Here is a 26,479-nt window from a genome sequence, read left to right on the forward strand (position 1 = left end):
TGGCGCGTCCGGCTGTGCGGGGAGTGGGCGCTGGGCCGGGGGCGCCGGGGCGGGGGCCGGGCTGCGCGCTGCTGCGGGGTCCCCACCGAGAGGCCGCCCCGCTCCCGGACGGCGTGCGGCGCGAGCTGGAGAGGCCGCGGGAGGCCGGAGGGCGGGGAGTGGGAAGCGGGACGGCTAGGGGTCCGGACGGGCGAGGCTCCGCGGAGGAGGGGGCCCGGGACGGGGAGGCCCCACGGCCGCCTGATGCTGGGCCCCTAAAGGAAGAAATGCTGGTAGGCGCGCGTGAGACTTGTGTGTGTGTGTGTCTTTTTTTTTTTTCTCATTTTCTTTTCTTTTTCTTTTTCTTTTCTTTTTTTTTTTTGCCAGTTAGCACGTGTTCTCTCTTCTGTTGGAAGGAGCAGCAGGTGTTCCTTTGGGGTGACGTCATTCTCTCCTTGGGTGTGATCAGGCAGAGCTGCTGTCAAAATCCTCTTAACCAGCGGCCAGGGGTGGGCATGTGGTGGCCCACGCAGGCCAGCAGGTTGCCTGCCCTGCGGTTTGCGGCTCGAGCACCGTGAGAACAGAGGGACCAAAGCACAGCTGGTGCTGATGTGTGGCCGGTGGCACCCAGGCCCCGGGAAGCCTTCTGTCCACTCCCACAACCTGGGCCCCTTCCCCCTCCTCCCCTGGGTCTCCCAAGTTGCTCTCTACTCTGCAGCCACTCTAGGTCCCTCCTGTAAGTGTCCTCCTGCCTGATATGCCCTGTACTGCCATTCTGTTTTTAATTTTTTGGCTGCACCGTGGGGCATGTGGGATCTTAGTTCTCTGACCAAGGATTGAACCGAGGCCACAGCAGGGAAAGTGCTGACTCCGGACCACTGGATGGCCAGGGAACTCCCATGGTCCCACTGTTTTTTGCTTTAAGGGGCAACAGGACGCCGGGCTGAGTCCTGACCAGCTCTGGAATGCCTCCTCACCCCTTCCGTCTTTCTCTTTACCTCCTCCTTCTTCTCTCTTGCATTTCTAACTGTAACCTTGTTCTGAAATGAAGAGAATCCTCTCACAGCAGCCCCAAGAGCTTGTTCTGGGTCGTGTGGGAACCCCCTGTGGGGACTTTTCTCGTTCCCCCAGCAGGAGGACCTGCACTAGACCGGACACTGGGCCCTGCCCCAGGCCTGGGCGTTGCGGCCTCCCTGTACCCTGACCCCAGGCTTTGGGGTCCCTCAAGCCTCTAAGCCAGACACCCCTGCACCTGCTGCTTGGCATCTTGATGTGCTTCCCACGGACGGGGCCGCATCTCATGTTTGCCCTACACAAAGGTCACCAGCAGGAGCAGTGCCCCTCCACTGCCACCGGCACCCAACCTGGGGCCCAGTAGAGCCCCACCAGCACACCTTTCTTGGGGAGCACAGGGGAGGTGGGGACCATTGCTGATAGTCTTTGGTTTTTACTTTCCTGATAAAGACTAATTTGTCACACTATTCTATAAGGCATACTGGAGTTTACTCTGAAGTTCGAGGCTTCATAGCTCTCGTTTTCACATGCCGTTCCAACATAACTCTTACTGTTCCTTTGTCTTAAAAGTGTCCTGCTTTGGACAGTAAATTATAGTCGCTGCACTTAGAAGGTGCACAACACAGATGAGACAATGCCACGAATAGGACAGTCAGTCCCTGCTGGGATTGCCTCATGGTTCCCAGTACAAGTGTGCCATGCTAAATCTCATCTGTGTGCACAAGTCCGGGGCTGACCTAACAGTTACCTCTTTAAAAATTTAGAAGTGATAGCAGTTCACTTGCATAGATGTGAGAATGTCAGTTCTGAAAAAAAGGTGCTGCCTGCCACCTGGGTGTGTATGTTCACGGAAACGAAATCACACTGTACAGCATTTAAGTAGTGGTAGAAGGCTGTGATCAGGTACCCATGATCAGGTACCCGTCCCATCTGTCAGGATGCCTATTGTCAAAAAAGGCAAAAGACAAGTGTTGGCAAGGATGTGAAGAAATTGAAACCCTTAGACACTGTTGGTGGGAATGTAGAATGGTGCCGCTGCTACGGAAAACAGCACGGAGATTCCTCAAGAAATTAAAAATGAGGTCAGCAAGTCTGCTGTGCCAGGCCATGCGCCCAAAGTGGACAGTCTGCTGGCCAGCTTGCACCCTGCACCATCAGTCCGGCCTGGGCCACCTCACAGCTGTCAGTGTGTTCCAGGCCTCGTGCCATGGGGCCAGCCAGTGGTCTCCTGGTGCCCTACTCTGTCCACGCATCTGCCTGCGGCCCCGTGGACTGCCTCGCGCCTTTGTCCTTGGCCCATGCAGCATGCACCCCCTCCCCCAAACCCCCGCCCAGGTCTTCACATTCAGCCTCCCGCTCATTGTGGTGACGGCGGTGGCCACAGCCCAGGAAGGATGTGTGTGTGGGAACTACAGACTGATCACACACTGCTCTCTGAACGCACAGGGTTACTGCCAGTGTACTTCAGTTGGTACACAGCACTCTGTCATTTGCACAAAGCTGGCTACCAGATATTTGGTGATGAAGGCAAAAATGTTGCGCTCAAAGGCTGGGAGAAGAGCGAGACCAGAGGGCGCTATCCAGGATAACAATGCACTCTTGATCGCAAGTGTGACAAGGGGCTCTGAGCCAAGCAGTGCAGTGGCGCCTCCACATGCTGGTGTGTGAACACTGCTGGGGTCAGAAGAACCGATAAGGACAGTGAAATATCCTGCTCTGAGCCAGCGAGGACCTACTGGATCATTATTGAACTAAGTAAAACACAGAACAAGAGAAAAACCTTAGGGTGGTCAAAGTTTGCAGACTGCACTCAAGGAGATAATCACAAGTCATTGTCAACCAAATCCAAAGTATGTCACAAGTGTTCTGTATGAGAATGATGTTACCAGTGTTGATGGGGTACAGAATTCTCAGAAAACTCAGATTGATGCGGATATAGCTGATGTGGCTTATTATTTTGAAAAAGATGTTAAGGATGAATCCTTGTTCCACTCCAAAAGGGTGGACCTGAAAGTAAACGGGGAACTGCTGGATCTGGATCCTGGTCGAACTTCAGTTTACTATGTTGAAAAACCACTTGAATTTTCAATGCAGCGTCTACAAGCTGGTGTTATTGCTGTCATTGTGGTTGTTGCAGTAGCAGTTATTGCTGAGTCATCGTGCTGGTTGTTTCCAGAAAGAAAAGAATGGCAAAATATAAGAAAGCTGAGATAAAGGGAGGGGTGAGATGCAGAGGGAACTCAGTGCACAGCACTGTGATTTGAAGAATAACCGAGAAGGGAAATTAGCACACAGACTCAGATTACAAATATGAGCATGGGGCAGAGAGAAGATCTTGGAAGACCACTATAGTGTTCGCTAGCATCATATATTCATAATAGTTAAAGCTGCACTCAAAATATAAGCAGTTTGAAGTTGACTTTATCAATCTTAAAATTTGACCGCAGGTGTCATATGTGTGCAGATCTGATATAAAACCCACAATTTGGGCTGCATAGTTTGAATTGTTTATGCCTAACATTGAAGGGTAAGCATTAAATATGTTTCCACAGTAGTCTGAATGACTGCTTCTCGTCCATTTGTGATTAAATAGCTGTTTTTCTGTTTACCTTGAGTCTTGTACATATGAACTTTTTTTATGCACTATGAAATAAAACATTTAAAAAATGAGTTTCCTAAAAAAGAAAAAAAGACATTAAAAATGAAACTGCCGTTTGATCCAGCAATACCACTTCTGTGTATTTATCTAAAAGAATCAAAACCAGGATATCGATGATGTATTTCTACATTCATTTTCGTGGAGGCACTATTCCCGATAGCCAAAAGGTAGAAAAACCCAAATGTCAGAGGGAATTTTCCCCATCAGTATAAATCAGTGAATTAACACTGTGCTGAACCAGGGCTCTTCTCCATAGATTATACTGACTTTCCAGGTAGGAATTGCTTGATAACAGATTAAAAGCCTTCAGTTCATGCCCTTTCTAAGGGAAATACTGGCTGAATTCTGAGGATAAAACAACATTCATGTTCATCAACAGGGCCTGTTTAAATACCACGTGGTTACAGCAAGACAGTGGAAACTGCAGCCTGGGGGCTTCCAAAGTGTTATTGGTCATCTTTTGCTTCCTGTTGGAAGTGCTTCATACCTTGAAAGTATAATCTGGTCTTTCTCACTGAGGATTAAAGAAATGATAAATTATGATTTGCTGGGTCAGTGGACATCCCCCATTCATTTGGCTGCCCGGCATCTGCACCCTTTTCACACAGTTGGGGCTTATGTCCTGACCAAGCATTACCTACCTCCACCACAGAGATTGCTGAGGCCACGTCTCTCTTCTTCACTTCACCCAGGAAGACCCTGTGCCGTGGCAGGCATGCATGATAGGGCACCACTAGCCTATCAGTGGCAGAACCAGGATGAGAACCTAGTTTTCAGGCCCCTTCATCTCCTGAATTGTATTATTTTGAGATGATCACTGGTGCAGTTCAGAAGAAGTCCAGAATTTTAAAAAACCTATTATGGGTATCTTTGAGAAGATTTAGAGTAAGACTGAAAAAGCAATAAAGCACAATTCCGGATTCATTTTTTAAGAAGTCATCAAGGATATTTCTTTAATATAACAAAGTATGTCTTATCTCAACCCCCAAACCAATGTAAAATTGGTTATTATTTGTAGGTTATATAACTGGAAAATCCAAGACAAGAACCCAAGCCCCGAACCAAACAATAAGAGAATTTAGTAGGGCAGCAGGGTACAAAATTATAATACAACAATCAATAACTTTACCGTTTCAAGCACGATAAATAACTAATTGGAAGAAATGATCCTATTACCATTGACAACACAAAACTTTAAAAAATAAGAAACTTAAGGAGATGACAAAATGTATACAAGGGGTGTTTTAAAATACTTCTGAGGGATACAAAAGATACTTCAATGAATGGAAAGTTGCACCGTGATCTTGGGTAGGAAGGCCCAACATCTGTGTGCATACAGCCCAAATCTCTCCATCAGGACTGAGACACTTATTTCCTGAGCTGCTGGGCGTTTTGCCTGACGCTTCTGTCCTCAGAAATTGCCCTTGGCCTAAGGGAGCTGCCTCACCGAAGAGTCCCCTCTCCCTGAGGACAGCTTCTCACCAGTGAGTGGCTAATGCAGGGCACAAGGACTGTGCCCTGCTTGCCTCAGTTGAGCATGTCTACAGAGGGCCATCCCAGCTTCAGAGCTCCCCTTGGGTTGGTTGAGGTCTCTGCCGCAGTTCAGATTCCTTTGTCCTATTTTGTTCTATTCCTCTAAGAGGAGTCCATCACCCTCTCAAAGATGTTGATCCCAAGAGCACACCCGAAAATTTTTTCTGCATGCAAATCTCATCTCAGAATGTTTCCTGGGGAACCAGGCTTACAACAACATTGTAAGATATCATTGCTCCCTAACTTAATTTATAAAGTTAAAGTAATTCCAATGATCATAATATAATTTTTGAGATTAGATTAATAAAGGATGGTAGGCAGGAATTGTCCTACACCAGACATTAAAAGCTTAGTTTTTATGATTAAATTAAACCAGTGGACTAGATTAGTAGAACATAAGAGAAAATCCAGAAATAGAACCACATTCATACAGGAACTTAGTATAGAAAAAAAGTGGCATCTTGAATCAGTGGGAAAAATAGATCCTTCAATAAGTTGTTTGTTACGTGTGTTCTCTCTTGTTGCAGAACAGCTCATCCCCAGGATTTGTATCTTAACACAATATACATGTGTTACCTCGCACAGTTTCTTTGGGTCAGGAATTTGCCAATGACTTAGCCTAGTGCTTCTGGCTTAGGGTCTCCCCTGAGGCTCAGTCCAGCTCTCGCTTGGGGCTTCAGCTGAAGGCTGGAGCTGGAGGATCCGCTTCCGTGGTGCTCACTCACACGTGTGCTTGTTGGTTGCTGGCTGTTGGCCAGAGGCCTCAGTTCCTCCCAGTGTGACTTCTCCGTGGGACTGCTGAGTGTCTTCACCATGTAGCAGCTTTTGTCCCCAAAAACAGTGACCCAAGAGAGAGCTGGGCAGAAGCGACAGTCTCCTTTATGCCCTGGTCTTAGAAGCCGCACACCACCACTTCTGCCACAGTGTCTTAATTGTTGATGGAAGTGAGTCCCCAAGTCTGACCTGCGCTCCAGGGGAGAGGAATTAGCCTCCGCCCTTTGAAGGGGGGAGGGTCAGAGAATTTAGAGTCAAAGAATTTAAAGCAACCACAGTGGGAAAATGGATCAACAGCTATAAAACAATTGACCCCAAGATAAATTCCAAATGGATTAAAAACCTAGAGGCAAAAATAAAACCCTTAAGTACTAGGAGAACCAGTGGGAGAGTTCTTTTCTGGCCTGAAGCTGAAAGGCCTAAGAACATAAAACCCAGAAGCCGTGAAATCAAAGATTGATAAATGTGACTGTGTGTGGTGCTTTTGCCATGCAGAAATTTGCTTCTTTGTGTATAGTCCAAAGATAAAGTGGGAAAAAACACTTGCTAATGACATCCCTGAAAAAGAGTTAATTTCCATAGTATATGAAGAGTGTCCACAAATTGATATAAAGACCTATGACTCAGCAGAAAAGTGAGAAAAGGATGAGGAAATAAGGTATATAAATTAGGGAAATATGCTCAACTTTACTTATGACAACAAATGCAAGTAGAACTGTTTTGCAGTTCCATTTTTTAGCCTCTGAAATGGGCACAGATTTGAAAGTTTCACAACTCCATTGTCTAAAGCAGGGAAAGAGGGGCCCCACCTGCAGTCGGTAAATTGATGCAGCTGCGGAGGTCAAGCTAGTAATACTTAGTAAAATTCTAAGCCATACTCGTTGACCAAGAATTCTAGGAACCATAGATTATTTATTGTATAAACATCCATCAGTAAAATGAATAATGTATAGTATAGAGTTCCGCCACACTGCAGACACACACACATGGAATGCCTTGTATGCTGACCTGAAAATAACACTATACTATGTTAGGTAAAGGGGGAAAAAAGGTGCATATCCATATAAATTGATCATTTTTTGTAATGGGGTAGGTAAAGGATATTTATGGCTGCTAAGAGTGAATTCTTAGACATGTATCATTTACAAAGTTAGCTCGATTTTAGTAAGAATGAGAAGTGTCCCTGTCCGCTTCAGCATCTGTAAATCACCACTCACGTCCTATGCCACTTTTATTTCTGGACAAATAGATTGTCATAAGAATTATTTCTATTTAAGAGGCATTACACCTCCTTCTTGAGGCCCACAAAGCTCACACCAGAATGAAGGTTTGATAAAGAAACGTGTTTATGTCTGTATCTCTTATGTTCAGACATGGCTGCGATGCCAGATGCAGCCGTGGGCTCCATAGGAACCAGCGAGATGGTATTTGCAGGGAGCAGATGCTCCTGAACAAAGGAAAGGGCGGGCATGAAGGAACAATGACCCAGAGAAACAGGTGGCTCCTGAATTGTGCTTGCGGAGTTTGCATCAGCCATCAAACTGCACCCCAGACAAAGCCCCAGCAGGTGCTGCTGTCTGCCAGGCCTGGGCTCCTGGAACCCTGGCAGATGTGTGCAGACTGCACAGATGCTGGGACAGGAGCCACACTTCTCCCGCTCGTTTTCCTGACAGGGCTGGTGGTCAGCCTTACGTTGTCTTTGGACTCAGATAAGACATCTCTCCGCTGGACCCTGAGAACGCTGGCCCAAATTCAGAACTGTCTTGAAAGGTGGGAAGAGATGTGTGCTCCGGAGCCTGCCATCAGAGTCTGATGTTAGTTAATCCTGAAAGACCGGCCTGAGGACGTCTTTCCTCTGTGTCCTGATAGAGCACAAGTGGATACATAGAAAGACCTGAGACACAGTAGGCAATGGCAGCAGGTGAGGGAGACTGATGGAATAGCAAATAAAAACGTCCCTGACGGTGGGGCTGGGCTTTGAGTGGACTTTGAGCTGCCTTTGTCAGTTGTCAGTTTAATGCCTCAGCTGCGAATGCACCTTCAGTACTTGCTCCATGACAAAAGTGGGCTTCCTTCAAGTGTCCCCTGCTAACCTGAGCACAATGTTATCTCTCTCAGTAGAGGGTGCTGGGGGCTCATTGCAAGAGGAAGATGCCCTTTAGCTGTTCCTGGGTGGTCCTGTCAGCTGGGGTGTGAGGACCCCCCAGTAGGGCTGCCCACCCCCCCATGGCCTCATCTTTGGTCCTTCTGCGGCCTGGCAGCCTCAGCCAGGCAGTGCCTTTCTACATGGAACCAGAGCTTCTGTGAGCCCCGCCACCTCATCCCACCCTGGTGCACGCATGGTCACTGATGCCTATTCTTCCCCTGCACCCTGGAGGCTGGCCTACAGCTTGCTCAGCAGCACAGATCAGACTGGGGGCAGTGGGTTCTCAGATAACAAGACAGCTCCCAAGGCTGGCTGGGCGGTGCACAGGGAGCTGCACCCAGCACAGGGTCCAGGGCTCGGCAAAGGATCCTGCAGCCCTGGATTGATTGATTCTCAGGGCACGCCCAGTGGTAACCAATCCAAAGACATCAGCCTCTCAGTGGCAGGAAATAGAGACGGATGGCAGAGCAGCCTCTCGTGCTCTGGGACCACAGTGGACCCTCGCACAACACAGGGTTAGGAGCACCAGTCAGCCTTCAAAATCAGCAGTTCCTTGGTATCCATGATTCAGCCAACCTCAGATCACGTCGTGCTGTAGTGTTTACTATTGAAAAAAATCCACGTAGACGCGAACCCGTGCAGTAGAAACCCATGTTGTTCAAGGTGCCTGGTCTTTAAGCCAAAAAAATTAATGAACAATGATAGTAAAACGAGCACCCATATACTGCACAGAGGTTCAGTTACCCAGGTTACGTAAACATCAATACACACCATCGATGCTTCAGGTACTTTTGAATAAAGAGGTGTGTTCTATTAATGTAGGGTGTATTGTGTTTTAATAATTCATGTGAACAGAACAATTAGAGTAACTTCCTGCAACTAGTCTCCCTCAGCATCACGCGTAGGGTTTAGTCTTATTGTCCAACATGGGACGCGTTCATGCATTTTAGTCGCTATGGCGTATTCTCTTCAGTGACTCTCCCACGATTTATTTTTCCATTCGCCTATTGGCAGTCAGATTTTTTCCGGTTTTTGACTATTTCCAAGTGAAGTAACATCCTTGTATGAAGGGAACATTCTTACATGCCTTCTCACAGACACACGAAAGAGTTTCTTTATGGCTTGCACATGAGTGCCACAGTGGGAGTTCTCTGGGCACAGACTTTGGGATGGAGGGGAGCGTGCAGGGCATCCACTGGGATATGCCCTCAGCATCAGTCCTTGTAGGACAGCGATGGAAGCAGGGTTGGGCAGAAGGACGAGGGGACTTAAAGGCATTCCCTCAGAGGTTCAGCAGAAATGGCCATGCCCTAAAGCTGGTAGCATTTTTACAAGGAGACTGTACTTCTGAAGTTGAGGTTCTCACTCAGTAAAGTCTGTTGAATTGAGCCTATCTGAGCCACTTGAGCAGATCCTGAGGCATGTACTTCCTCCCATGCCCTCACCCTGATGGAGGATGGCACCTTCTCCTAGAAGAACGAGGCGAGTCTGTTTCAGTTCCCCCAGCACCAGGTAGATGCCCCTCTAGAGTTTTAATTGCTCCCTTGGGGTTGAGTCCTCAACGGCCAAAGGAATAACTGGTGTTGTCAGTTTCCCTTCCAGTGATGAGAGAAGCCCTTTATTCTTTAGGGGAAAGCAAAAATAGACTGGTTTCTGACGGTAAGTGAGCCCAAAGAGAAGGCTGACTGAAGACTGAATAATTATAAATGCAGTCTGCAGTCCTCACTAAATGTGGCCCTGGATTAAGAACTTGGAACGTGACTCTAGAACGTTCTCGTTACTGCAGTAGTATAAACACCAAGGCAGACCGCATTGGGCAATGCTTGCATTTAGTTGAGCATCAGGTCACGCGTAATTAGAGGACAAGGCAGTCCGTGATGGACTCTCAGAGCTGCAAAACAAGCAGCGCTTTTTAGATGGTTTCTGTCTGCACGTGGACATAAGGTAACAGTTCCATTAATAGAGATCACAGTCAAAGATAACCCGAGGCACCAGGTGCTGCCCACTTGGTGCCTGCCCCGTGCTGCCTTTGCAGGGCAGAGCTTCCTTTGTACAGAGAGATGTGTCCCTGATCCTCACGTCCGAGCTGCTCGCCCTCCTCCAAACCTAGTTAATACTTGGATTATTGGACCCTTTGGATCCAGAGCTCTTTCCCAGCTTCCTCTGTGTGCTTCCAGTCACAACGCAGGCAGAGCACAGCCCAGATCTAATGCACTGTCAGAGGCACATTTCCTTTCTGCAGAGTGGAATCAGTGCCTGCCATGCCTGCCTCCCAGTTCTGAAAGGAGAGAGTGGAAGGGAACTGTAATGTATTTTGAAACTATAAACATAATGTTAATATCATAATCTTATAAATCAGTTCTTTGCAGATTCAGGCTGGGGACTTGGAGCCTGTGCAGCAAGGGGAACTCATTTGTAGGTAATTGGAGGAAACCCATCTGGACGGCAAAACTCACATACTGCGACCAGAGAACAGAGCCAGTGATGCCAGACGGCGGTCCAGGTCAGCAGCCATGGCCTACGGGCCTAACGAAGAAGTTGTTCCGCAGATGACAGCCTCAGAGCCAGCAGCAGCAGGAGCCAAGCCCGTGCTCGTTGTCTCAGGGGGGAAATGTGTTTAGGCTGAAAGCAGACAGAGCCCCTAAGTCTTCCAAGCTTGTTTCCAAAGGCCTGAATTCCCTAGACATTGGATGTGGACAGGTTGTCTTGGCCAGAAGCTTAGCCCAGAACATCCGCATCCCCAGACTAGAAAAATTCTTCCATGATGGGGGCAGAGGTGGGGGGGTGGGTCGTGGTAATACTCCAAGATGTAGGGGTAGAAAAGAGAGGAATGTACCTGTCAGATTGCTGGCTAAACCCCACGAGGGGGCAGGCAACAGGCATCTCTAGGTAGTGCAGAGTCAGGAGTGGGATTGTTGAGTGATGCTTTTGTCTGACTGCATCTAAGAATCTCCTAGGAGGAACGTTATAAAAATCAGTGTCCAAGCTGCTGGGACAATGGGCTGTCCACATGCAAAAATAATCTCGGCCGTATCTCACATAATATACAAAAATTAACTAAAAGTGGATCAAAAACCTAAATATAAGAGCTGAAACTATGGAAGTCAGAATAAAACACAGGGGTAAATCTTTATGATCTTGGATTTGTTAATGAATTCTTAGGTATGACACCAAAAGTACAAATGATGGAAGCAAAAATAGATAAATTGGACTTCATTAAAATTAAAAACTTTCAGGACTTCTCTGGTGGTCCAGTGGCTAAGACTCTGCACTCTCAATGCAGGGGGCCCAGGTTGGATCCCTGGTCAGGGAACTAGATCCCATGTACCGCAACTAAAGATTCCACATGCCACAACTAAAGATTCTGCATGCCACAACTAAGGATCCTGCATGGCACAACTAAGACCTGGTGCAGCCAAATTAAAAAAAAAATTAAAACTTTTGTGTAGCAAAGGACATTATCAAGAAAGTGAAAAGACAACCTACAGATTACGAGAAAATATTTGCAAATCATGTATCTGAAAATGGTCTAATATGCAGAATATATAAAGATCTCTTGCAACTCACAACAAAAAGACAACCCAGTTTAAAAATTGGCAAAGAACTTGAACAGACATTTCTGCAAAGAAGATGTACAGATGGCCAATAAGAACATGAAAGGATGCTCCACGTCCCAAGGCATTAGAGAAATCTAAGTCTAAACCGCAGTGAGATATGAGATACCACTTGTCACCTACTAGGTCGGCTAGAATAAAACAAGAAACAAAAACAAAACAGAAAATAAGTACTGGTAAGAGTGTTGAGAAATAGGACCGCTTACACATTGCTGGTGAGAATGAAAATAGCTCATCCTGTGGAAACAGTTTAGCTGTTTCTCAGAAAGTTAAACATAAGATTACCATATGATTCAGCAATTCCACTCCTATGTATATGCCCCAAAGAACTGGAAATGGGGACTTAAGCAAACACTTGTAACTGGATGTTTAGAACAACGCTATTCACAACGACCAAACGATGGAAACAGCCCAGATGCCCATCAACAGACGACTGGATGAGCAGGTTACGGAATGTGGTACACACGTGCACTGGGCTATCATTCAGCCACATTGAGGAGTGAAGCACTGAGGTGTGTACGACAGGGACGAACCTCAGACATTATGCTCAAAGTGGAAGAAGCTGGGCATGAAAGTCACATCTTGTATAATTTCATTTATAAGAAATGTGTAGAATCCATAAATCCACAGGAGCAGAAAGTAGATTGGTTGCCGGGGAGAGGGGAAATGGGGATTAACCGCTTAAAGGGCACAAGGTTTTATTTTGGGGAGATGAAAATGTTTTGGAACCAGATGAGGGTGATTCTTACACTGGGGGTTGCTGAGTTGTTCAGCTCATTTTTTGTTATGTGAATTTCACCTCAGTGAAAATAAATTCATACCCAAGACCAGTTGAACTCAGAGGAACAGGGTCAGGCATCAGTATTTTCTTTTTAAAGTCCTCCAGGCAATGTGTGGAGGCTGAGACCTGCAGATCTAGGTGGAAAGCAATGTGGCTCTTTGTGTCCCAAGCCATCACGGGAGGGGGAAGGGCTGCAGCACACCCAGCGTACGCTGTCTCACTCATCATCACGTGGACCCTGGCTGAGGCCAGACTGGCGGGCTCATTCCCCTTCTTGTGGCGCTGGGTAAGGTTCTAGAATCACACGGGAGCTCGGCAGTTGAAGGGAGCCACCCACCCAGAGGAAAGAGGATTTGAACTGTAATTAAAGTGATATTTTGAGCACATCTGAGTTTGTGGGATGACCTTAAATGCTCTATGTCCTTGTGCATTTTAATTCTACACATGCTTACTCATACCATGAAGTTTCTGCAGGATGCTGCTGAGGGGAACAGGAGTCTGGCTACTATTTATTCATTAACACGTGTTTATTGAGCTGCTGCTAAGTGCTGGGCACTGTCCCAAGCACTGGAGCTGTAACAGTGAACTAGCAGATGATAGCCTTGTTTGCACTCTAGTGGGAACGCCGCCCTGACCCTTGTCGGTATTCTGATTGCCTGCAGCCCACGTGACTACAGCGTCTGTGTTTAGTTTAAGCAGTCTCTGTTCCTGTCTTTGGTTTCCCTCTGGTAGATGAGATAACCCCAGGTGATGGCTTAGTTGCCCTGGCTGCCGCAGGGAAGAAGTTAGTGGACCTTGAGCTGGTCCGCTTGGGCATCGGGTCTCTCCAGCAGGGATCACGTGTGGAGTGCCTTCATCACCACATCTGTGTTACTCATCTTTGATTGGTGCCTGCTGGAGGCTTTCTCCAGAACACACATTGCTGTCCTAGGCAAAGGAAGGAAGAGGAGGGAGGGAGGGAGGGAGGCAGGAAGGAAAATTATTAAGCATAACTGGGGTTGTACCATATGACTTAGTGAGCCGATCAAAATTAAGACTTCATCACTTGGCTGTCATTAATTAAGTTTTCATCATCAGTGGGGCAGTTCAGTAGCTGCCTTTAAGCAATTTTGTCCTGTAACAGAACTTTCATTTTGGGGTAACTTTTAATAATATTTATTTGCATGTTTTCCCCTTGGACTTTATAAATTTATTATTTATTTATTTTATTGGCTGTGTTGGGTCTCTCTTTTGCTGTGTGCAGGCTTTCTTTAGTTGCGGTGAGTGGGGGCTACTCTTCGTTGTGGTGCGTGGGCTCCTCGTTGCCGTGGCTTTTCTTGTTGCAGAGCACCGGCTCTAGGTGCATGGGCGTCAGTAGTTGCAGCACACGGGCTCAATAGTTGTGGCTCATGGGCTCTAAAGCGCAGGATCAATAGTTGTGGCACGCAGGCTTAGTTGCTCTGCGGTATGTGGGATCTTCCTGGAGCAGGGATCGAACTAGTGTCCCCTGCATTGGCAGGCAGATTCTTAACCACTGTGCCACCTAGGAAGCCCTCCCCTTGGACTTTAAATATAAGCGAAAACTTTGCACAATGAGTAGACAAAGATCATTGTACATTAAAGTTCAAAATTTTGTCTCTGACTTCAGATGCATCAACTGAAGACAGATTAAAAGGCTTAAAATGAATGTTTCAAACTCAACTGAATTTTTGAGTCTAAAACCCCAGTACCACTTGATGGTAAGGGAAAACTATTGCCTTTGTATAACCTTACCATAATTGTATATTTATGTAATTAATCAGCTTCAAAATAACCTGAGATAGAAGTGAGTGATTAAAAACTCCACGATCTACTCTCCGTAGTCATCAATTCAGAGCTGCTCCGTAGGACAGTCCAGTCTCGTAAAAGGAAGTCCTGTCAACACTTTTTTGTATTCTTAAATCATGAATATTCCAGTGTTTTAAAAAGTCTTAGCCCCAAATAATTTGTTATCAACTAGAGCTAAGTAGTTCTCTGCCTTTCTCCCCATTTTTGTCTACTAAGGTCCTCTGTAAAATGCGTCACTCCTACCATGAGCTGATGTGCTCCAGCTCGTCTGTGCTGTGGACCTCACACCATTCACCCTGGAATGCCTTCCTGCTCTCATCCTGGGAGCCTGGCATAAACCTCATATCACTCTTTTTCTTTCTAGTCTCTTCAACATACAGAAATCCCTGCCTCTTCAATTGCTGTCACTTACCTCCAGGTTGAGATTTTGGGGGTTTTTTTTGCAGGGGGGTGGTGGGGGCACTGATTTTATAAGCCCTTGTGTTCCGCCACCAATAACATCTACTTAGACATTTGTTAGGTTTAACTGGAATTCATTGCTGTGCCTGTTGCAGATCCTTCAAGGCTCATATCCTCGTTCAGACACTTGAAGATGAACTATGCTCTGGGTGTTAGCAAGACGGAGGGAGCAGGGGCTGCCTCTCTTAGAAGAAGCTCAGAGTATGCTGAGATGAGTGTCCTGAGAGAGACTTGCCAGCGTTCAGAGGCCTGGAGAAGGGTCCCGGAGAGGAGCCTGTGTGGGCTGCCATGGTCCTTTCTGAGCAGGTGACTCCTCAGTGGTCTTGGGGGGTGCAGACCTCATATCCAGGGCCTCCCATCCGGCCTAGCATGTTTTTATCACTTGAGAGCTCAGGTGCATTTCCTCACCTGTGTATCACGGAAAGAACTGGTCCACTGACAGACTCTGTGAGGGAAGCGGGGAGTTACCTCTCAGTACATTTAGGCCAGCATTTCTCAACCTCAGCAGTATTGACCTTTGGGGCCCAATAATTCCTTGTTGTGGGGGGTGGGAGGTGAGGGGTGGTGTGGTCCTGCACCTTGTAAGATGTTACCTACATCCCTGGTAACATCCCTCTACCCACTAGATGTCAGTAAGGCACCCCTTCCCCCCACCAGCCCCCATTTTTAATGAAAAAAACTTTCTCCAAACATTCCAGATGTTCCCTAGGGGAGAATTCCCTTACAGAATCTTAGAGATTCACAGTGTAGGTGTCCATTGGTTTTTTTGTTTTTCAGAAACTTAAAAATGCCATTTTACTCAGTATTTCCTAAACTTATTTGGCCATAGATACAGAGCACTTCTGTTTGCATAGTAGCTATGAACATTCCTTGGAATTAGGGTTTTATGAAACACCTTGAAAAGCGGCTAATTTATTCCAATTGTAAGGTAATGATGGAGAGTCATGCCGATGAACAGTATTGCTAACTGTTACCCGGACAGCATGTATCAGAGGACTTTCCTGAAACACACGCTGTGAAGAGCATGTCTCATCTACGCTAAGCTTGTGTTCCTTCAGACTCTTCCTTGGGATCCCCTCCTTCTTCTGCAGGTGAGTATTAAAGCAGAGGTGTGCCCGGAGATGGGGCACATTGACCTTGGGATGATTCTCATTCTCTTCCTGGGGTGGAAAACTGTGGGAGGAAATAGTCTTGTCAGTGGTCTGCTAGGATCCCAGTTCCCCACCCAACATGCAAATGCTCTCTTTTAACTGAAGACCCCTTTGGGGACACTTTCTTCTCTTTTTTCTTCTTCTAAGGCTTCAACTGTCGTATTAAAGGCCATATGTCACTATATAAAAATGTTATGGGGAGATTCCCCTTCCCACCCCAAACCCTGAGAACAGCCTTGAATCTGCTAAGGGGAGCACAGCTAAAACTGTTAGCGTCCTCTTATTCAGGTGAAACCTGCCCATGTACTCACACAGCAGTGTGTCTCAGCTGGACTTTCATGTGAAGTGTCAGAAGATTCTTTTCTCCTGTAGATCTTGGGCCCAGGCAAGAAGAGATTTGGGGTTGACAAGTTGTTTTGCTCCATAAAAATGTACTTTTCTCTGCCTGCATAGAGCACCAGGGAAACCAGATGTATCCCCTGGAATATTTATGGTTGGACAGCTCCTTCTATGAATAAGTCATCACACACAGTACTGTCTACCCATCAACAAGGCCGCACAGGCGAGAAGGAACAGAAAAAGCCCCCGCCTCCCCCCTCCATGGAAGTCTCAGTACCCAAAGCAGACAGATGGGGAACCGCATGCCTTGCTTGGATCACCCTGTGAAAGACAATAAAACACACTTTGTTAGAATTTTCTACAACAACCCTTTATTAAATCACGGGGGGCAGTCATCAGGAAAAAACGTTGTTTTTCCAGCCAAACTTCTAAGAGGAACATTTGTCTTCTTTTGTTATTATGGGGCCAAATATTGTTGCTAAATTAGTATATTTTAAATACATAAGGAAGTGTTCTGCCTCGTAGAAGTAAGCTCTGTCTCCAGCTTATATAGCTCTCAAAGTTACAAACAACTGTGTTTCTGGCTATAAATTATAATCACTGAAAAAGTGTTAGAAGGTATTTTAAAAGTTAAGATAAAAAATCACCTGTAACCCTAACACGTAAATATTATGTCTTACACATAACCCTTTATGTCTTGCTCTGTAACTTTCTAGGATATACAACCCTACTTATATAAATATGTACTTAAAAACAAAAGCAGGGGGAGAAAAGATGGCGGCGAAGTAGAGAGACGTGGAGTGCATCCCTCTCCACAGATGCATTGGGTATGCACGGAAGGACGCAGTAATTCCCACAGAGAACCAGCTGAACACCAGCAGACGGCCTCGGACACCAGAAAGGGCTGCGGGGAGCCTGACATAGCCAGTAGGGAGGCATCTACAAGGGCTCAAAGAGGGTGAAGCGGCGGAGCTGTGGCAGACGGGAGGGAGTGGGAAACATACGGAGGGTCCGCAGCGCAGCTCAGCGTTCCCGGACCGAGACATCGATCCGCGGCTGAACAGAGGGTCCAGGAGCAGGAGCGTGGGAACCGGAGAGCTGGTTCAGGGGGAGAAACATTGTCGCTGGTAGGGTGACGGACCGAGAGGAGTGCCCGTCCCTGAGAGCTGCCCGGCTATGATGGCGGCTGGAGGCTGCAGGCTCATGGGCAGCGGGGAGGAGCCGCGCGCGTAGCCTCTCTCTCTCTTTCTGCGCCTCTGCAACAGACAGTGGAGAGACGCCCTGCGGGCCACCTAAGGCACTCAGGGATAACAAGCACCCTCAGGCACTCGGGCAGGGCTAGATTAAAACTCCTTGCAACGTCAGCAGCAGGGAGGCTGCCGAGAGAAAAAAAAAAAAAAAAAACCAATGGTGAATGGGAGAGTTTCCTTAATTTCTCTTTCTGCTCTTCCGTTGTTAGTGTATAGGAATGCAAGAGATTTCTGTGCATTAATTTTGTATCCTGCTACTTTACTAAACTCATCAATGAGTGCTAGCAGTTTTCTGGTAGAGTCTTTAGGGTTTTCTATATATAATATCATGTCATCTGCAAAGAGTGACAATTTTACTTCTTCTTTTCCAATTTGGATTCCATTGCAACAAAAAGAATAAAATACCTAGGAATAAACCTGCCTAAGGAGGCAAAAGATCTGTATGCAGAAAACCTTAAGACATTGATGAAAGAAATCAAAGACGACACAAACAGTTGGAGGGACATACCATGTTCCTGGATTGGAAGAATCAACATCGTGAAAATGACTGTACTACCCAAAGCAATTTACAGATTCAATGCAATCCCGATCAAATTACCAATGGCATTTTTCACAGAACTAGAGCAAGAAATCTTATGATTTGTATGGAAACGCAAAAGACCCCGAATAGCCAAAGCAATCTTGAGAAGGAAAAATGGAGTTGGTGGAATCAGGCTTCCTGACTTCAAACTATACTACAAGGCCATAGTGATCAAGACAGTATGGTACTGGCACAAAAATAGAAAGGAAGATCAATGGAATAGAATAGAGAACTCAGAAGTAAGCCCAAACACATCTGGGCACCTTATCTTTGACAAAGGAGGCACGAGTATACAATGGAAAAAAGACAGCCTCTTCAATAAGTGGTGCTGGGAAAATTGGACAGCAACATGTAAAAGAATGAAATTAGAACACTTCCTAACACCATACACAAAAATAAACTCCAAATGGATTAAAGACCTACATGTAAGGCCAGACACTATAAAACTCCTCGAGGAAAACATAGGCAGAACACTCTATGACATACATCAAAGCAACATCCTTTTTGACCCACCTCCTAGAATCATGGAAATAAAATCAAGAATAAACGAATGGGACCTCATGAAACTTAAAAGCTTTTGCACAGCAAAAGAAACCATAAACAAGACTAAAAGGCAACCCTCAGAATGGGAAAAAATAATTGGTTATGAAACAACGGACAAAGGATTAACCTCCAAAATATACAAGCAGCTCATGCAGCTTCATACCAAAAAAGCAAATAACCCAATCCACAAATGGGCAGACGACCTAAATAGACATTTCTCCAAAGAAGACATACAGATGGCCAACAAACACATGAAAAGATGCTCAACATCACTCATCATCAGAGAAATGCAAGTCAAAGCCACAATGAGGTATCACTTCACACTGATCAGGATGGCCATCATCACAAAATCTGGAAACCACAAATGTTGGAGAGGGTGTGGAGAAAAGGGAACTCTCCTGCACTGTTGGTGGGACTGTAAGTTGGTAGAGCCACTATGGAAAACAATTTGGAGGTTCCTTAAAAAACTACAAATAGAACTACCATATGATCCAGTCATCCCTCTCCTGGGCATATACCCAAAGAAAACCATAATCCCAAAAGAAACTTGTACCATAATGTTTATTGCAGCACTCTTTACAATAGCCAGGACATGGAAGCAACCTAAATGCCCATCAACAAATGAATGGATACAGAAGATGTGGCATATATATACAATGGAATATTACTCAGCTATAAAAAGGGTTGAGATGGAGCTATATGTAATGAGGTGGATAGAACTACAATTTGTCATACATAGTGAAGTAAGTCAGAAAGAAAAGGACAAATATTGTATGCTAACTCACATATACGGAATCTAAAAATGGTACTGATGAACTCAGTGACAAGAACAAGGAAGCAGATACAGAGAATGGACTGGAGAACTCGAGGTATGGGAGGGGGCGGGGGGTGAAGGGGAAACTGAGACGAAGCGAGAGAGTAGCACAGACATATATATACTACCAACTGTAAAATAGTCAGTGGGAAGTTGTTGTATAACAAAGGGAGTCCAACTCGAGGATGGAAGATGCCTTAGAGGACTGGGGCAGGGAGGGTATGGGGGACTCGAGGTGGGGGGAGTCAAGGAAGGGAGGGAATACGGGGATATGTGTATAAAAACAGTTGATTGAACCTGGTGTACCCCCCAAAAAAAATTAAAAAAATAAAAAAATAAAATAAAAAAAACCAGCATCAAAAAGAAAAAAACCCCGAGAGAGAGGCCCAACTCTAAGACTTTCTGTGTACGCCTGAGCCACCAGTGCCCTCTGCAACAGGCACCTCCAAGCCTGAGTGAAACAACAGTGTGCCACTGCTCACTCACTCCCAGGAGAAGGAGCCACTATTGTACGCTCTCCCTCCCCACACACCGAGGCTTACAGACGAACAATAAAGGAACCTCTGCTGGTCACAGAATAACGCAAAAAAACCCAAGGCAAGGAGAAGGACACTTACAGCTGAGATGCTAAGGAAACAGAAATAGTAGTATCAATACCTATTGAACTGGTCCATTCTGGGATCAGTTCTGGATTTTTTTTTTTTTCTTTCTCTCTTTCTCATTTTTTTTTTTTTTTTTTGGTTTATTAAATACGATCTTAGCCCTAAGGGATCTACAAGTTTTATAACATAATTTTTTAATGATATTTTTTATTCTTTTTTTTTTTTTTTTTTGCCTTTTTATATACTTCTATATCTAGCTAAGTTTTTGGTAGTACGGACAAAATATCTCTCATACTTTCCTTTCATCCCTATCTTTTATACATTTCTATTCCTTTTTATTTGCATATTTCCAACCACATTACACTCTTCTGTTCCCCTTTATTCCAGCCATTTTAAGTTTATTTTATCTTAACATACTTATAAGCAACACTATCGGTCTGCTCAGACTCCTTGCTCTATTCTCCAGATGACGCACTGCCTTAGTATTTAATATTAGGCTTTTGTCTTTATCTTAGTTCTTAGTACAGTTGTCTAATTACATTCTGAGAATCTCCATTCTCTCTGGTGGTACTCCAGCTCATTTCTATATTTGATCCTAGCTTACAAAATCTCCCTGGATTGATGTTTGTATGTGTAGGGTGTTATTTGTTGTTTGTTTGCTTTTGCTTTTGTCTCTGATTTGTTCTGTTTCAGTTGTCAATTTCTGCTGGGTTTCTCTTTGAATATCTGATAGCACACTGGGGTTCTGTCAGGTCTTTCTAGAGCCTTATGTCCTAATGGATTCAGTAATTGTGTGTCTTATACATGTATGTGTTTCCTAGACTTAATATTCGTTTAATCCAATACTTGGACATTAGTCTGAGGCTTGGACAGTCTTCTATAAACACCTCTATCGCCAGGACAAGCAACCCCAAAAGTTTGGACAACCATGAGGAAACAAAGAAACACCATGCAGGCAAAGGAGCAGTAAAAAAAACCCACAAGACCAAATAAATGAGAAGGAAATAGGAAAAATGCCTGAAAAAGAATTTAGAGTAATGATAGTAAAAATGATACAAAATCTCGATAACAAAATAGAGAAAGTACAAGAAGCAGTTCATAAGAACTCAGAAAAACAAACAGCAATGGATAACAAAATAACTGAAATTAAAAATACTCTAGATGCTATAACCAGCAGAATGACTGAGGCAGAAGAACAAATAAGTGAGTTGGAAGATAGAATGGGGGAAATAACTGCCACAGAGCAGGAAAAAGAAAAAAAAATAAAAAGATTAGAAGACAGCCTCAGAGACATCAGTGATAACATTAAACGTACCAACATTCGAATTATAGGCATCCCAGAAGAAGAATAAAACAAGAAAGGGTCTGAGAAAATATTGGAAGAGGTTATAGTGGAAAACTTCCCCAACATGGGAAAGGAAATAATTAACCAAGTCCAAGAAGCACAGAGAGTCCCATACAGACTAAACCCAAGGAGAAATACACCAAGGCACATATTAATCAAACTAACGACAATTAAACACAAAGAAAAAATATTAAAAACAGCAAGAGAAAAGCAACAAACAACATATAAGGGAAAACCCATAAGGATAACAGCTGACCTTTCTACAGAAACTCTGCAGGCCAGAAGGGAATGGCAGGATATACTGAAAGTCCTGAAAGAGAGAAACCTACAGCCAAGAATACTCTACCCAGCAAGAATCTCATTCAGATTTGAGGGAGAAATCAAAAGCTTTCCAGAGAAGCAAAAGTTAAGAGAATTCAGCGCCATCAAACCAGCCTTACAACAAGTGCTAAAGGAACTTCTCTAAGTAGGAAACACAAGAAAAGGAAAACACCTACAAATACAAACCCAAAACAATTAAGAAAATGGTCATTGGAACACACATGTCAATGATCACTTTAAATGTAAATGGATTAAATGCTCCAACCAAAAGACACAGACTGGCTGAATGGATACAAAAACAAGACCCTTCTATATGCTGCCTACAAGAAACCCACTTCAGACCAAGGGATACATATAGACTGAAAGGAAAGGGATGGAAAAAGATATTCCATGCAAATGGAAGTCAAAAGAAAGCTGGAGTAGCAATACTCATATCAGACAAATTAGACTTGAAAGTAAAGACTATTAAAAGAGACAAGGAAGGACACTACATAATGATCAAGGGATCCATCCAAGAAGAACATATCACAATGGTAAATATCTATGCCCCCAATATAGGAGCACCTCAATACATAAGGCAAATGCTAACAGCTATAAAAGGGGACATCGACAGGAACACAATAATAGTGGGAGACTTGAACACCCCACTTACATCAATGGACAGATCATCCAAACAGAAAATAAATAAAGACACACAAGCTTTAAATGACACATTAGACCATCTCGACTTAATTGATATTTATAGGACATTCCACCCAAAAACGACAGACTACACTTTCTTCTCAAGTGCACATGGAACATTTTCCAGGATAGATCACATCTTGGGTCACAAATCAAACCTCAGCAAATTCAAGAAAATTGAAATCATATCAAGCATCTTCTCAGACCACAATGCCATGAGACTAGATATCAATTACAGGAAAAAAACTGCAAAAAATACAAACGCATGGAGGCTAAACAATTCACTCTTAAACAACCAAGGAATGACTAAAGAAATCAAAGAGGAAATCAAAAAATATCTAGAAACAAATGACAATGAAAACACAACAACCCAAAACCTATGGAATGCAGCAAAAGCAGTTCTAAGAGGGAAGTTTATAGCAATACAGTCCTACCTTAAGAAACAAGAAAATGATCGAATAAACAACCTAACCTTACACCTAAAACAACTAGAGAAAGAAGAACAAAGAAACCCCAAAGTGAGCAGAAGGAAAGAAATCATAAAGATCAGAGCAGAAATAAATGAAAAAGAAAGGAAAGAAACCATAAGAAAAATAAATAAAACTAAAAGCTGGTTCTTTGAGAAGATTAACAAAATTGATAAACCATTAGCCAGATTCATCAAGAAAAAAAGGGAGAAGGTGCAAATCAACAGAATTAGAAATGAAAAAGGAGAAGTAACAATGGACACCTCAGAAATACAAAACATCATGAGAGAGACTACTACAAGCAACTATATGCCAATCAATTGGATAACCTAGAAGAAATGGATACATTCTTAGAAAAATAAAATCTTCCAAGACTGAACCAGGAAGAAATAGAAACTATGAACAGACCAATCACAAGTATGGAAATTGAGGCAGTGATCAAAAATCTCCCAACACACAAAAGCCCAGGACCAGATGGATTCACAGGCGAATTCTATCAAACATTTCGAGAAGAGTTAATACCTGTCCTTCTCAAACTCTTCCAAAATATTGCAGAAGGCGGAGCACTCCCAAACTCATTCTACGAGGCTACCATCACCCTGATACCAAAACCAGGCAAAGATGTCACAAAAAAAGAAAACTACAGACCAATATCACTGATGAATATAGATGCAAAAATCCTCAACAAAATACTAGCTAACAGACTCCAACAGCACATTAAAAAAATCATACACCATGATCAAGTGGGGTTTATCCCTGGGATGCAAGGATTCTTCAATATACGCAAATCAATCAACGTGATACATCATATCAACAAATTGAAGGATAAAAACCATATGATCATCTCAATAGATGCAGAAAAAGCTTTTGACAAAGTTCAACATCCATTTATGATAAAAGCTCTCCAGAAAATGGGCATAGGAGGAAATTACCTCAACATAATAAAAGCCATATATGAAAAACCAAAAGCCAACATCGTTCTCAATGGAGAAAAACTGGAAGAATTCCCTCTAAGAACAGGAACAAGACAAGGGTGTCCACTCTCACCACTGTTATTCAACATAGTTTTGGAAGTTTTAGCCACAGCAATCAGAGAAGAAAAAGAAATCAAAGGAATCCAAATTGGAAAAGAAGAAGTAAAATTGTCACTCTTTGCAGATGACATGATATTATATATAGAAAACCCTAAAGACTCTACCAGAAAACTGCTAGCACTAATTAATGAGTTTAGTAAAGTAGCAGGATACAAAATTAATGCACAGAAATCTCTTGCATTCCTATACACTAACAACGGAAGAGCAGAAAGAGAAATTAAGGAAACTCTCCCATTCACCATTGCAACCAAAAGAATAAAATACCTAGGAATAAACCTGCCTAAGGAGGCAAAAGATCTGTATGCAGAAAACCTTAAGACATTGATGAAAGAAATCAAAGACGACACAAACAGTTGGAGGGACATACCATGTTCCTGGATTGGAAGAATCAACATCGTGAAAATGACTGTACTACCCAAAGCAATTTACAGATTCAATGCAATCCCGATCAAATTACCAATGGCATTTTTCACAGAACTAGAGCAAGAAATCTTATGATTTGTATGGAAACGCAAAAGACCCCGAATAGCCAAAGCAATCTTGAGAAGGAAAAATGGAGTTGGTGGAATCAGGCTTCCTGACTTCAAACTATACTACAAGGCCATAGTGATCAAGACAGTATGGTACTGGCACAAAAATAGAAAGGAAGATCAATGGAATAGAATAGAGAACTCAGAAGTAAGCCCAAACACATATGGGCACCTTATCTTTGACAAAGGAGGCACGAGTATACAATGGAAAAAAGACAGCCTCTTCAATAAGTGGTGCTGGGAAAATTGGACAGCAACATGTAAAAGAATGAAATTAGAACACTTCCTAACACCATACACAAAAATAAACTCCAAATGGATTAAAGACCTCAATGTAAGGCCAGACACTATAAAACTCCTCGAGGAAAACATAGGCAGAACACTCTATGACATACATCAAAGCAACATCCTTTTTGACCCACCTCCTAGAATCATGGAAATAAAATCAAGAATAAACGAATGGGACCTCATGAAACTTAAAAGCTTTTGCACAGCAAAAGAAACCATAAACAAGACTAAAAGGCAACCCTCAGAATGGGAAAAAATAATTGGTTATGAAACAACGGACAAAGGATTAACCTCCAAAATATACAAGCAGCTCATGCAGCTTCATACCAAAAAAGCAAATAACCCAATCCATAAATGGGCAGACGACCTAAATAGACATTTCTCCAAAGAAGACATACAGATGGCCAACAAACACATGAAAAGATGCTCAACATCACTCATCATCAGAGAAATGCAAGTCAAAGCCACAATGAGGTATCACTTCACACTGATCAGAATGGCCATCATCACAAAATCTGGAAACCACAAATGTTGGAGAGGGTGTGGAGAAAAGGGAACTCTCCTGCACTGTTGGTGGGACTGTAAGTTGGTAGAGCCACTATGGAAAACAATTTGGAGTTTCCTTAAAAAACTACAAATAGAACTACCATATGATCCAGTCATCCCTCTCCTGGGCATATACCCAAAGAAAACCATAATCCCAAAAGAAACTTGTACCATAATGTTTATTGCAGCACTATTTACAATAGCCAGGACATGGAAGCAACTGAAATGCCCATCAACAAATGAATGGATACAGAAGATGTGGCATATATATACAATGGAATATTACTCAGCTATAAAAAGGGATGAGATGGAGCTATATGTAATGAGGTGGCTAGAACTACAATCTGTCATACAGAGTGAAGTAAGTCAGAAAGAGAAGGACAAATATTGTATGCTAACTCACATATACGGAATCTAAAAATGGTACTGATGAACTCAGTGACAAGAACAAGGAAGTAGATACAGAGAATGGACTGGAGAACTCGAGGTATGGGAGGGGGGGGGTGAAGGGGAAACTGAGACGAAGCGAGAGAGTAGCACAGACATATATATACTACCAGCTGTAAAATAGTCAGTGGGAAGTTGTTGTATAACAAAGGGAGTCCAACTCGAGGATGGAATATGCCTTAGAGGACTGGGGCAGGGAGGGTGGGGGGGACTCGAGGGTGGGGAGTCAAGGAAGGGAGGGAATACGGGGATATGTGTATAAAAACAGTTGATTGAACCTGGTGTACCCCCCATAAAATAAAAAATAAAAAAAATAAAAAAAAATTAAAAAAAAACAAAAATAAACAGTATTATACTGTGAGTTCTTATAAATGTCTTTCTATAAAAATATATTGTCCTCATTTCCTGTAATTTACATACACATGCGTGTGTGTACATACACACACACACACACACACAGTATAATGGCTCCATGGCCTTCCATTGTACATATTGTCCTGTGACATTTTATCAGATTCCCTACTCATTAATAGTAATGTTGCATCTACTTTTTTCTACTATTAAAATATTGCCATGTACTTCCTTTTGTCCCTCTATCCTCATCCTGATAGGAGAATGTCTGTGTCTATAGATCTAACCTTGTCCCACTTCACTCCAGTGAATGTGGACCAGGAGGTGATGATGTTTTGATCACTATACCTAAATTTTATAGTTTT

General features: G+C 43.8%; 1 pseudogene; it reads left to right on the plus strand.

Moving 5' to 3' along the window:
• Positions 1-2,019: 2,019 nt before the first annotated feature.
• Positions 2,020-3,307, plus strand: LOC130851178 (epithelial cell adhesion molecule-like; annotated as a pseudogene).
• Positions 3,308-26,479: the final 23,172 nt, after the last annotated feature.

This window comes from Hippopotamus amphibius, chromosome 4 (genome assembly GCF_030028045.1).
Source record: "Hippopotamus amphibius kiboko isolate mHipAmp2 chromosome 4, mHipAmp2.hap2, whole genome shotgun sequence".
Taxonomy (NCBI): domain Eukaryota; kingdom Metazoa; phylum Chordata; class Mammalia; order Artiodactyla; family Hippopotamidae; genus Hippopotamus; species Hippopotamus amphibius.